We start from the raw sequence: 13,502 nt of genomic DNA on the forward strand, positions 1-13,502 counted from the left end.
TATCGTGCTGTGTTGTCATGTGGTGCTACCATGCTGTGTTGTTTTCATGTTGTGTTGCTACCATGCTGTGGTGCTACCGTGCTGTGTTGTTTTCATGTCGTGTTGCTACCATGCTGTGGTGCTACCATGCTGTGTTGTCATGTGTTGCTGCCATGTTGTGCTGTTGTCTTAGGTCTCTCTTTATATAGTGTTTTGGTGTCGTGATGTGTGTTTTGTCCTACATTTTTATTTTTAATCCCAGCCCCTGTCCCTGCAGGAATCCTTTTGCCTCTTGGTAGGCCGTCATTGTAAATAAGAATTTGTTTTTAACTGACTTGCCTAGTTAAATAAAGGTTCAATGAAATAAAATAAAAACATTTATTTGAACTATTCTAGTTAACGAAATTGACGTTAACATGATGCTAACAGTTTAGCTTCCTCCACTGTCCAACTACCCCGTACTGCCCCGTACTACCCCGTACTGCTCCATACTGCCCCATACTGCCCCATACTGCCCCATACTGCCCCATACTGCTCCATACTGCCCCATACTGCTCCATACTGCCCCATACTGCCCCATACTGCCCCATACTGCCCCATACTGCTCCATACTGCCCGATACTGCTCCATACTGCCCCATACTGCCCCATACTGCTCCATACTGCCCCATACTGCCCCATACTGCTCCATACTGCCCCATACTGCTCCATACTGCCCCATACTGCTCCATACTGCCCCATACTGCTCCATACTGCCCCATACTACCCCATACTGCCCCATACTGCCCCATACTGCTCCATACTGCCCCATACTGCCCCATACTGCTCCATACTACCCCATACTGCCCCATACTGCCCCATACTGCCCCATACTGCTCCATACTGCCCCATACTGCCCCATACTGCTCCATACTGCCCCATACTGCCCGATACTGCTCCATACTGCCCCATACTGCCCCATACTGCTCCATACTGCCCCATACTGCCCCATACTACCCCATACTGCCCCATACTGCCCCATACTACCCCATACTGCCCCATACTGCTCCTTGACAATGCACCAAGGGTTTGAGCCACCCAAATGTTACCTCTTGGATGGCTCCATTCATGACAGTTCAACCTAGCTGTGGAGTGAGCTTATGGCACGTTCTTAACTCTGCTACGGTAGCACACCTGATTACACTTGTCAACTAATTGTCAAGCCCCTGAATAGGTGAATGAGGTGAGTTAGTTCAAGGATACAACAACATTGTGAAACGTCTGGGAGACCCAAGTAGCGGTTGAGTTAAATAGAAATTTCTCAATAATCATTACAAATGTGTACCCTAAACCAGTGGCCCAGGGACCCCTCCCAGGCAAACCAGTGGCCCAGGGACTGCTTCCAGGCAAACCAGTGGCCCAGGGACCGCTCCCAGACAAACCAGTGGCCCAGGGAACCTTCCCAGGCAAACCAGTGGCCCAGGGACTGCTTCCAGCCAAACCAGTGGCCCAGGGAACCCTCCCAGGCAAACCAGTGGCCAAGGGACCGCTTCCAGGCAAACCAGTAGCCCAGGGAACCCTCCCAGGCAAACCAGTGGCCCAGGGACCGATCCCAGACAAACCAGTAGCCCAGGGAACCCTCCCAGGCAAACCAGTAGCCCAGGGACCCCTCCCAGGCAAACCAGTGGCCAAGGGACCGCTTCCAGGCAAGCCAGTGGCTCAGGTAACCCTCCCAGGCAAACCAGTGGTCCAGGGACCGCTCCCAGGCAAACCAGTGGTCCAGGGAACCCCTCCCAGGCAGACCAGGGAACCCCTCCCAGGCAGACCAGTGGTCTAGGGAACCCCTCCCAGGCAAACCAATGGTCCAGGGAACCCCTCCCAGGCAAACCAGTGGTCCAGGGAACCCCTCCCAGGCAAACCAGGGAACCCCTCCCAGGCAGACCAGGGAACCCCTCCCAGGCAAACCAGTGAACTCCTCCCAGGCAAACCAGTGGTCCAGGGAACCCCTCCCAGGCAAACCAGTGGTCCAGGGAACCCCTCCCAGGCAGACCAGGGAACCCCTCCCAGGCAAACCAGTGAACCCCTCCCAGGCAAACCAGTGGTCCAGGGAACCCCTCCCAGGCAAACCAGTGGTCCAGGGAACCCCTCCCAGGCAAACCAGTGGTCCAGGGAACCCCACCCAGGCAAACCAGAAGTAATTAACGTTTTAAAATGAATAGATTTAGTTTTCATTACTTTAATCTCCCCACATAATTCGAAAGGGAAGTGCAAACTCTAACATATCCTATTTGTTAGAAAGGTCACTCCTAACACATTTTCACTAAATGCTGCTATTTAGCTGGTTAAACAAACGCTAGCCATGTGTTGGTATGGAAAGGTAACTCTAAGAGCAGCTGTTTAGCTGGTTAAACAAAGGTTAGCCATCATTAGAAATATATTCTCCTCTTTCTACTGTAAACTCTTAGAAAGATGATATTCTCCTCTACTGTAAACTCTTAGAAAGAAGATATTCCCGTGTGGCTCAGTTGGTAGAGCATGGTGTTTGCAATGCCAGGGTTGTGGGTTTGATTCCCACGGGGGACCAGTACGGGGGGGAAAAAAATGACGTAAATGTAAACTCTTAGAAAGAAGATATTCTCCATATTGTCTACTGTAAACTCTAAGAAAGATGATATTCTCCTCTTTTTTACAGTATACTCTTAGAAAAAAGGATCCCAAAAGGGTGCTTGCCCGTAGGATAAGCATTTTTGGTTTGAGGTACAAACCCTTTTTGATTCCAGGTAGTGTTTCAGGTAGTGTACCTGGAACCGAAAGGGTTCTACCTGGAACCGAAAGGGTTCTACCTGGAACTGAAAGGGTTCTACCTGCAACCAAAAGGGTTCTCCCTGGAACCGAAAGGGTTCTACCTGCAACCTAAAAAAGGTTCTTCAGAGGGGTCACACTACTGGGACAGTCGAAGAACCCTTTAAGGTTCTAGATAGCAACTTTCTTTCTAAGAGTGTAGGCATGCAATTAAAAAACATATATTTCGTTGTTGCTAATAATATTCATAAAAACATTGAAATAAAAATGAAAAAAACATTTTTGGTTGCAGACTCCCTGCAGTACCTCCATGGAACCCTAGAGGGCCAGACCCCAGATTGAATATCCCTGAACTAAAATATACACAACTTCAGTCCCACACAGTTTAACGTTATAGTACTGTGCGACAGAAAGATTATGAGGAAGATAAATAAAAAATAAATGTCCTCTTCAGATTCATACTGCCACTATTATTATGTTAAATTAATGACAGAGTGTATAACACATTAGATCTGGTAGAAAATAATACAAACAAAAAAACATGCATTTTCTATTATTTTTTTTCCATTATCTTTGAAATGCAAGAGAAATTCCATACATAGAGATAGGATTCTAGGTGTAATGTAGATGTTGTCCACAAGATGGCAGCAATGTGTGTGCAACGTTTCAGACTGATCCAGCGAAGAATTACATCACTTCCCAACATTTTGTATCAAGTCTGCCAGGAGTTTGTCCGAATGTGCCGAATTGGTCAATTGATACATTTTCAAGTACATAACTATAGAGATCATACAAAAATGCTACGGTAATATGAAATTCTGGTAATTTACACACTCCCAGGAATGTCATACATGATGGATCATTAGCTTCCCTACAGAAAAGACACTAACCTTCACACATCTACAGTGGGGGAAAAAAGTATTTGATCCCCTGCTGATTTTGTACGTTTGCACACTGACAAAGAAAGGATCAGTCTATAATTTTAATGGTAGGTTTATTTGAACAGTGAGAGACAGAATAACAACATAATATCCAGAAAGACGCATGTCAGAAATGTTATAAATTGATTTGCATTTTAATGAGGGAAATAAGTATTTGACCCCCTCTCAATCATAAAGATTTCTGGCTCCCAGGTGTCTTTTATACAGGTAACGAGCTGAGATTAGGAGCACACTCTTAAAGGGAGTGCTCCTAACCGCAGCTTGTTACCTGTAAAAAAGACACCTGTCCACAGAAGCAATCAATCAATCAGATTCCAAACTCTCCACCATGGCCAAGACCAAAGAGCTCTCCAAGGATGTCAGGGACAAGATTGTAGACCTACACAAGGCTGGAATGGGCTACAAGACCATCGCCAAGCAGCTTGGTGAGAAGGTGACAACATTTGGTGCGATTATTCGCAAATGGAAGAAACACAAAAGAACTGTCAATATCCCTTGGCCCGGGGCTTCATGCAAGATCTCACCTCGTGGAGTTGCAATGATCATGAGAACGGTGAGGAATCAGCCCAGAACTACACGGGAGGATCTTGTCAATGATCTCAAGGCAGCTGGGACCATAGTCACCAAGAAAACAATTGGTAACACACTACGCCGTCAAGGACTGAAATCCTGCAGCGCCCGCAAGGTCCCTCTGCTCAAGAATACATATACATATCCGTCTGAAGTTTGCCAATGAACATCTGAATGACTCAGAGGACAACTGGTGAAAGTGTTGTGGTCAGATGAGACCAAAATGGAGCTCTTTGACATCAACTCAACTCGCCGTGTTTGGAGGAGGAGGAATGCTGCCTATGACCCCAAGAACACCATCCCCACCATCAAACATGGAGGTGGAAACATTATGCTTTGGGGGTGTTTTTCTGCTAAGGGGACAGGACAACTTCACCTCATCAAAGGGACGATGGACGGGGCCATGTATTGTCAAATCTTGGGTGAGAACCTCCTTCCCTCAGCCAGGGCATTGAAAATGGGTCATGGATGGGTATTCCAGCATGACAATGACCCAAAACACACGGCCAAGGCAACAAAGGAGTGGCTCAAGAAGAAGTACATTAAGGTCCTGGAGTGGCCTCGTCAGTCTCCAGACCTTAATCCCATAGAAAATCTGTGGAGGGAGCTGAAGGTTCGAGTTGCCAAACGTCAGCCTCGAAACCTTAATGACTTGGAGAAGATCTGCAAAGAGGAGTGGGACAAAATCCCTCCTGAGATGTGTGCAAACCTGGTGGCCAACTACAAGAAACGTCTAACCTCTGTGATTGCCAACAAGGGTTTTGCCCCCAAGTACTAAGTCATGATTTGCAGAGGGGTCAAATACTTATTTCCCTCATTAAAATGCAAATCATTTTATAACATTTTTGACATGTGTTTTTCTGGATATTTTGTTGTTATTCTGTCTCTCACTGTTCAAATAAACCTACTATTAAAGTTATAGACTGATCATTTCTTTGTAAGTGGGCAAACGTACAAAATCAGCAGGGGATCAAATACTTTTTTCTCCCACTGTAGATGTCAGGGACTGCAGTGGGGTTAGACTGTAGAACCCAGTTTCTACATTTGAATATAATTATTTTTTTTTTTGAACAAAACTACACTACGTTTGATCTCTGGGACCCTCAGGATGACAAATCAGAGCAAGATTACTGAATGTAAGTACATTATTTACCTTCAGAGGTGAATATATCAAACCAGTTGCCTTGATAAAAGTGTTTTGTTGTTGTGCACTTTCCACAAACAACAGCATGGTATTTTTGTTGTTGTAATAGCTACTGTAAATTGGACACTGCAGTTAGATTAACAAGAATATAGTGCAACAACTGTCCCGGTTTAGGGACACCGATCCTGTAGACTTTTGTTATATATCGAGCTGACTAGCGCTATTTTACTCAGCATGACAAAGAAGAAAATTACAAGCGAGGAAAGGAGAGAAATCACACTAAATCATCTTTATAACGCTCTTTCAGAACGCTGTGATTGGCTTGAATGTCTAGCCTAGGTGCCAGATCTGTTTGGCAATCGGGCATTTGAAAGTCATGTTGAGTCACGTAACTTCTTCATACCTTCTCTCCAGTTTCCAGCTAAGCTCTTGTGCCTCATACCTTCTCTCCAGTTTCCCGCTAAGCTCTTGTGCCTCATACCTTCTCTCCAGTTTCCCGCTAAGCTCTTGTGCCTCATACCTTCTCTCCAGTTTCCCGCTAAGCTCTTGTACCTCATACATTCTCTCCAGTTTCCCGCTAAGCTCTTGTTCCTCATACATTCTCTCTAGAGGTGGGTGGCAGGTAGCCTAGCAGTAACTGAAAGCTTGTGCCCTTGAGCAAGGCACTTAACCCTAATTGGTCCAGGAGCGCTAGATAATGGTGACCCTGGCTGTGACCCCACTCTCCGAGTGTGTCTCAGGGGGAGTTGGGATATAAAAGAAAATACATTTCCAATTCACATACGTGTATTAATACATACATGTACATGGAGTTAAATAGGAGTTCCAAGTCATTAATAGTTACACGGTAATTACTCAATAATGACCTAACAATTGCAGTGTGATTAGTTTAGGATTCATTAAAGCCCAGTGGGAGTACTTAAACCCAGGCTTAATATAATACATACTGTAATATGCCATTTATCAGACGCTTTTATCCAAAGTGACTTACAGTTGTGTGTGCAATGCTTACATTTTACGTATGGGTACCCATGGGAATTGAACCCACAATCCATTGCAAGCTCCACGATCTACCAACTGAGCCATATAGGACCATTTAAACTAGTCTACACACTAGTCTTCATACAACATTAAACCCCCAAGACTTAAACTAGCCTACAGGCTAGGTTGGATGTTCCCAGCTGACAAGACACAGAGATCATTTGAGATGCTCCCTGAAAGTCACGTGAGCTCAGAGTGACAGTGGTGAGCTCAGACAGTGGTGAGTTCAGACAGTGGTGAGCTCAGACAGTGGTGAGCTCAGACAGTGGTGAGCTCAGACAGTGGTGAGTTCAGACAGTGGTGAGTTCAGACAGTGGTGAGTTCAGACAGTGGTGAGTTCAGACAGTGGTGAGTTCAGACAGTGGTGAGCTCGACAGTGGTGAGCTCAGACAGTGGTGAGTTCAGACAGTGGTGAGCTCAGATGACAGTGGTGAGCTCAGACAGTGGTGAGCTCAGACAGTGGTGAGTTCAGACAGTGGTGAGCTCAGAGTGACAGTGGTGAGCTCAGAGTGACAGTGGTGAGCTCAGAGTGACAGTGGTGAGCTCAGAGTGACAGTGGTGAGCTCAGACAGTGGTGAGCTCAGACAGTGGTGAGCTCAGACAGTGGTGAGCTCAGAGTGACAGTGGTGAGCTCAGAGTGACAGTGGTGAGCTCAGACAGTGGTGAGCTCAGACAGTGGTGAGTTCAGACAGTGGTGAGTTCAGACAGTGGTGAGCTCAGAGTGACAGTGGTGAGCTCAGAGTGACAGTGGTGAGCTCAGACAGTGGTGAGCTCAGACAGTGGTGAGCTCAGACAATGGTGAGTTCCTACTGTCTTTTCCAACTCTCTAGACCGTTGGCTTAATAGTTACATGGTAATTACTTGATAATGACCTAACAGTTACAGTTTGGTTTGTTTGGGGTAAAACCAGCAGGGTGTAACACAGGCTAAGTATAGATTCACACTACATTCAACCCAGACTGAAACTACAGCTTTACAAAGTTAAATCGGCAGAGTTCATTTAACTCCCATGGAGTCAAATTTAACACTAGTTGGGGGTTTATGTGTGACTCGTTTCAGGAAACTAGGCATATGTTGCGAGTTACTACTTCACAGGAGCACCATTTGAGCCAAATGCGTTTTTTGGCAGAAATGCCTTCTGGAACATATTAACTTTCATAAGCCTTAATAACGAACGTTTATGCAAATCATATAATTTATGAAAATACAAATAAAATTGATAAATTATGTGCCTAATTGATTTAGTCACTGAAAAGTCAGTAACCTTCCCGCTAGCCATGATTGGCTAAGATAATGAGTGGGCTGGACATGCCGAGAGATGAGTTCTGATTGGTCTGCCATGTAGCATGCTTCTGTCTATTTGAGCTGGTCAGTATGTTTAGGTAATCCTTCCTAACTCAGCTTTTTTTTAAAGATATCACGTAGTAGAACTGCATACGTGTTTGCTCTCCACTTTTTAGAGGACTGAGTTTTGAAATCAGTGGAATTAGAGTATGATAATAGCTAAGGAGATGGAGAAAACACCTGTCTCCGGATTACATCTTCAAACTAAGGACCACCGTGGCATCTGTGACAGAGAAGGAGAAGCGTCCATCCATGTACGTGGGTAAGATAGTCTAGCTAGCTACATTTTCAGATATTACACGTTTCTAATTTAGTCAGAAAGTTGTTTTCATTTAAAGTTAAAGTGTACTGTTAGCTAGCTAGCTAACAGTAGCTGGCTGGCTAGCTAGCCTCTTGAATGTCTCATCCCGTTAGCGGGATCATTTTCCAGCGAAAACTCCTAGCGACATTAGCATAACGAAATTCAATATTTTTTTTTTTTCAAATATAGGGCTGTCTCATATCGTTTTATAGATACACCTCTCTTGAATCGACCCTCGTTGTCCGATTTCAAAAAGGTTTTACAGGAAAAGCACAATATTAGATTATGTTAGAGGAGTACTTTGTAAAAATCGCATCATATGAATTTTCCAACCAAGCACACGCATCACATATAGCCAAAAAACAGCTAAATGCAGCACTAACCTTTTACAAACTTCATCAGATGACACACCTAGGACATCATGTTACACACAGCATGCAATCTTTTGTTCAATAAAGGTCATATTTCTATATAAAAACAGCATTTTACATCGGCACCTGAGGTTGACTAACTATTTTCCCATATAATGCGTCCCGGGAAACACTGCTACAATTTTATAAATTACTATTCGAAAACGATTTTTTTAATATATATTGTCAATCTAAGATTTATAGATGAATATCTCTTGAAAACACCAGTCAAAACAGATTTTAAATTAACTTTACAGGGTAATCACACTTTGAGATCAAATGGGATGCGATACCCAGAAATTGAGCTCGAAAACGTAGCTCGGCGCCACCTGTGAACAATAGCAGAAACATCTTATATTGTATAATATCGCCAATAATCCCTCACCTTTAGTTGTCTTCATCAGAAATCACATCCCGATGTCCCAGGTCCATGACAAATGTATTTTCGGTCGAAAAAGTCCATGCTTTATGTTCCATTAGCTTCCTCTTGCTAGCGCGTCCTAAGGCTGTAATCAAATGTTGATCCGTGGGCGGCAGCTGTCTAACGCAAAATGACTGTTTACGGTAAGTGAGGGTCGTTCAAACATGTCAAACGTTGTATCAAGAAATCGTCAGGGCCTGTTTCAACAAGAAAGCCAATCAGATTCAAGTGGGACGATTTCATTGTGTTTCAAAAAACTTCCAAAGGTGGGGGCAGACACGGCCGCCAACGTCACAATGCTCATGGCCCTCCGACTGTGACCAATTGCCACATCGTCTCTTTCACTGAGTTTCTACCGTAGAACCCTCAAAACACTTTGTAAAGACTGGGGACATCTAGTGGAAGCACTGGAAAGTGCTCAATTTTAATTTTTTTACGTTGTGATTTATAGGGAAGGCTGTGAAGTCGAGTCCACAATTCAGATTTCCACTTCCTGGTTCAATCGGTCTCGGGGTTTTGACTGCCATACGAGTTCTGCTATACTCACAGACACCATTCAAACAGTTTTAGAAAATTTAGGGTGTTTTCTATCCATATAAAATAAGTATATGCATGTCTTAGCTTCTGACTTTGATTAGTAGGCCGTTGAAAATGGGAACGATTTTTTTCCAAAATGCGCTGTGGCGCCCCCTATCCTAGGGGAACGGCAAGAAGCTAGCTAACGTTACGTGTATGATCTGTGTAGTAATATTATTTGTATCTCAGAGCCATTTGCTTTGCTAGTTATAGCCTAATGTTAGCTAGCTAACATTGAACCTGGTTGGTTAGCTACCTGCAGATTCATGTAGGGTAGTAACGTCATGAGTTGGGATTATGGGTCATTGCTTAGTTAGCTAGCTACATGTCTAAACAAAAGACTCCACTATGCAAGTAACCATTTCAATAGAATGTTCATGATGTACCTGCAACAACTGTTGATAGACGTAGCTGGTAAATTCTCCCTGGCTATCTACTCCGATTTCAAAGTATTCTTGTCTGTGTGCCAGAGCGCAGAATAACTGACGAATTTACAAACACTCAACACCCGTTGAACGTGGCCAGTGTCAGTAAACGTTGGCAAAAAAGCATAATTAAATTGTTGCCAGCAGTACAGTTGCAGTCACCAACACTCTGGATAGCATGAAAACAGCCTAACCAGCTCTGCTGGGGAGAGTGAAATGGTCAGAGTGAGGTGTTCTCTCGTTTGTGTCTGGAAGTAGCTAGCAAGTTAGCCAATCCTAGCCAGTCAGCTTGGGTGCTTGACTGCTGTTGTTAGGACAGAACGCTTGGATCAATCCTACTCCTCGGCCAGAGCGTCCAGTGTAGCGCTCTGAACGCTCCTTAAGAGATGGGTGGGGCTAAAGCTTAAGAGGGTGTGAACGATGCTGAATGGGTGGAGACAAAGAAGAGCTCTCCAGTAGGTACCAACACATTCAAAGGCCATTTTCTCAACTTTCAAAGCAGCATTACTTTCCCATTGCTTCTCAACTGTAGTGTATGATATACCATTTTCTAGTCTCTACTTTTATCCAATGTAAAAAAAACACAATTTCAAATGTTGCTACATGCGACCGCATCGAGCCGGTCAGTCACATATGGTTCCTGCCCCATTTTGTGTTAAAACTACTCTGGTCATGATGTTGATATATATTTTTGGAGTTAAAATGACACTAAATGGAGTAAATTTAAACAATTAACTCCAATTGCCATTTAACTCTTTTCAATGCTGTTTTTATTCAACTCTAATACAGCTTGTTTGTGTTGTTTTGAATTAAAGGAAGTAATATGTAGTTGACTGTTGAGTTATAAGGGGCCTTATTTAAATATTTCTTAATGTGTCACATTAGGGTGGTTTTCAATGTGATATCAAAATCTCTTTTGGGAAATATGACAATGAGGCCCCTCCCACATCTGTGGGTAACTCCATGACCTCTGGATACTCTTAATGGAGTTAAAAGTATTCTGTCCCAATGAACGCCAGTCATCGACACTAACTCCAGGGACCATATAACTCTAATTTCAATAATCCTTAATTTACTGCAGAGAAATATTTTGCTTTACAGCCTGATTTTAACATTTATTACATTGAAATGATGTGTCACTGGCCTACACACAATATACCCCATAATGTCAAATTAATTTTACAAATTAATTAAAAATGAAAAGCTGAAATGTCTTGAGTCAATAAGTATTCAACCCCTTTGTTATGACAAGCCTAAATAATTCAAAAGTAAAAATGTGCTTAACAAGCCACATAATAAGTTGCATGGACTCACTCTGTGTGCAATAATAGAGTTTAACATGTTTGTTTATGACTACCTCATCTCTGTACCCCACACATACAATTATCTGGAAGGTCCCTCTGTCGAGCAGTGAATTTCAAAAACAGATTCAACCACAAAGACCAGGGAGATTTTCCAATGCCTCGCAAAGAAGGGCACCTGTTGGTGGATGGGTAAACAAAAAATACAGACATTGAATATCCCTTTGAGTATGGTGAAGTTATTAATTAGACTTTGGATGGTGTATCAATACACCCAGTCACTACAAAGATACAGGCGTCCTTCCTAGCTCAGTTGCCAGAGAGGAAGGAAACTGCTCAGGGATTTCACCATGGCTTTGATAGGAGATAACTGAGGATGGATCAACAATGTAGCATCTTCACAATACTAACATAAATGACAGAGTGAAAATAAGGAAGCCTGAACAGAATAACAATATTCCAAAACATGCATCCTAAAGTAATACTGCAAAAAATGTGGCAAAGAAATTAACTTTTTGTCCTGAATACAAAGCATTATGTTTGGGGCAAATCCAACACAACACATCACTGAGTACCACTCTTCATATTGTAAAGCATGGTGGTGTCGGCATCATGTTATGGGTATGCTTGTCATTGTTAAGGACTGGGGAGTTTTTTAGGATAAAAATAAACAATACAGCTAAGCACTGGCAAAATCCTAGAGGAAAACCTGGTTGTCTGCTTTCAAACAGACACTGGGAGACAAATTCACCTTTCAGCAGGACAATAACCTAAAACACAAGGCCAAACATGCCAAGACGACATTGAATGTTCCTGAGTGGCCTAGTTACAGTTTCGATTTAAATCGGCTTGGCAATCTTGAAAATACTTGAAAAATGGCTGTCTAGCAATGAAAAGACTTTAAAATGTCTGTCTATCAATGAAAATACTTTAAAATGGCTGTCTATCAATGATCAACAACCAACTTGACATAGTTTGAATAATTTAAAAAAGGATCATGTGCAAATATTGTACAATCCAGGTTTGCAAATCTCTTAGAGACTTACCCAGAAAGACTCACAGCTATAATCACTGCCAAAGGTGATTCTAACATGTATTGACTCAGGGGTGTGAATACTTATGTAAATTTGTCATTATGGGGTATTGTGTGTAGATGGGTGAGAAAGAAAATCTATTTAATCCGTTTTGAATTCAGGCTGTAACACCAGAAAATGTGGAATAAGTCAAGGTGTATAAATACACGGAACCAGAGTCACATTCCAGTAGCTCTATTACACCCACTGCTCCTTGGCCGACTGTACTACAACAGACGCTGTACTAAGGAAAATCACAGTGAAACACTATGGGTCACCTCATGTCTGTTAAATACTGAGACCTCGCTCCCTCGCTCCCTCTCTCCCTCTCTCCCTCTCTCCCTCTCTCCCTCGCTCCCTCTCTCCCTCGCTCCCTCTCTCCCTCGCTCCCTTGCTCTCCCTCGCTCCCTCTCTCCCTCTCTCCCTCGCTCCTTCTCTCCCTCGCTCCCTCTCTCCCTCGCTCCCTCTCTCCCTCGCTCCCTCGCTCTCCCTCGCTCCCTCGCTCCCTCTCTCACACACATGCAAAAAACACTCTCGCAAGAAACACATTGGACCCACTAAAGGAGACCAGAGTCCCATAACTTTTACTATATAAGAGAGGTGTGGGACAAATTCTCCCTTGACGTTTAGTATATAAATACAGATGTGGGACGGAGGCTGAGAATTAAGGTTAACAGAGGAGAGAAAGACGAGACATACACAGATAAATTACATTAGATTCTGTGGTCTTACTAACTTGGTGGAGTCGGCTTACTTCCTTCTTCCTGGTTCAAGAGAACACTGCCCCGCTGCTACCCTATCTGTCCCACCCCACCCCTCTCTGCTTCCTGTAGGAGGGGTCGCTGCAGCTGACGAGTTCCATAAAAACACGCAGGCAAACACACACACACACACACACACACACACACACACACACACACACACACTGAAACCTGAGTTATTGCAGCCTGCGTCGCTGTCTCACTGCCAACCCAGCAGTATGAAGAGGGCTCAGATTCACAAAAGAACAAGTCTGTACAGTAGTTAAGGAAAAAATGGCAGTTAAGAAGAACTGTATTCTTAAGAAAGTTTTGTGACTACAGAAAAGCAAACTGAAGAAAAAGAACATGTTTAGCAACTTCTTGTGGAACGTTACAGCTTTTTAGTTCTGAGTTGGTTATATGTTTATCTGTGTCTCGTCTACTCTTGTTCCCCCT

The 13,502-nt window shown here is 43.5% G+C and overlaps 1 protein-coding gene across 3 annotated transcripts in view; it reads right to left on the reverse strand.

Moving 5' to 3' along the window:
• The window catches only part of dnase1l1 (deoxyribonuclease I-like 1), a 38,373-nt gene extending 25,247 nt beyond the window's left edge, over window positions 1-13,126 (reverse strand). The window contains exon 1 of one of the 3 annotated variants that reach the window (XM_029724301.1): window positions 13,043-13,126. The gene's annotated coding sequence lies outside the window, so the exon portion shown is untranslated. The other 2 variants (XM_029724302.1, XM_029724303.1) reach the window with 2 other exon arrangements.
• Between the last annotated feature and the right edge of the window lie 376 nt (window positions 13,127-13,502).

The sequence above is a fragment of the Salmo trutta genome, chromosome 30 (assembly GCF_901001165.1).
Source record: "Salmo trutta chromosome 30, fSalTru1.1, whole genome shotgun sequence".
Taxonomy (NCBI): domain Eukaryota; kingdom Metazoa; phylum Chordata; class Actinopteri; order Salmoniformes; family Salmonidae; genus Salmo; species Salmo trutta.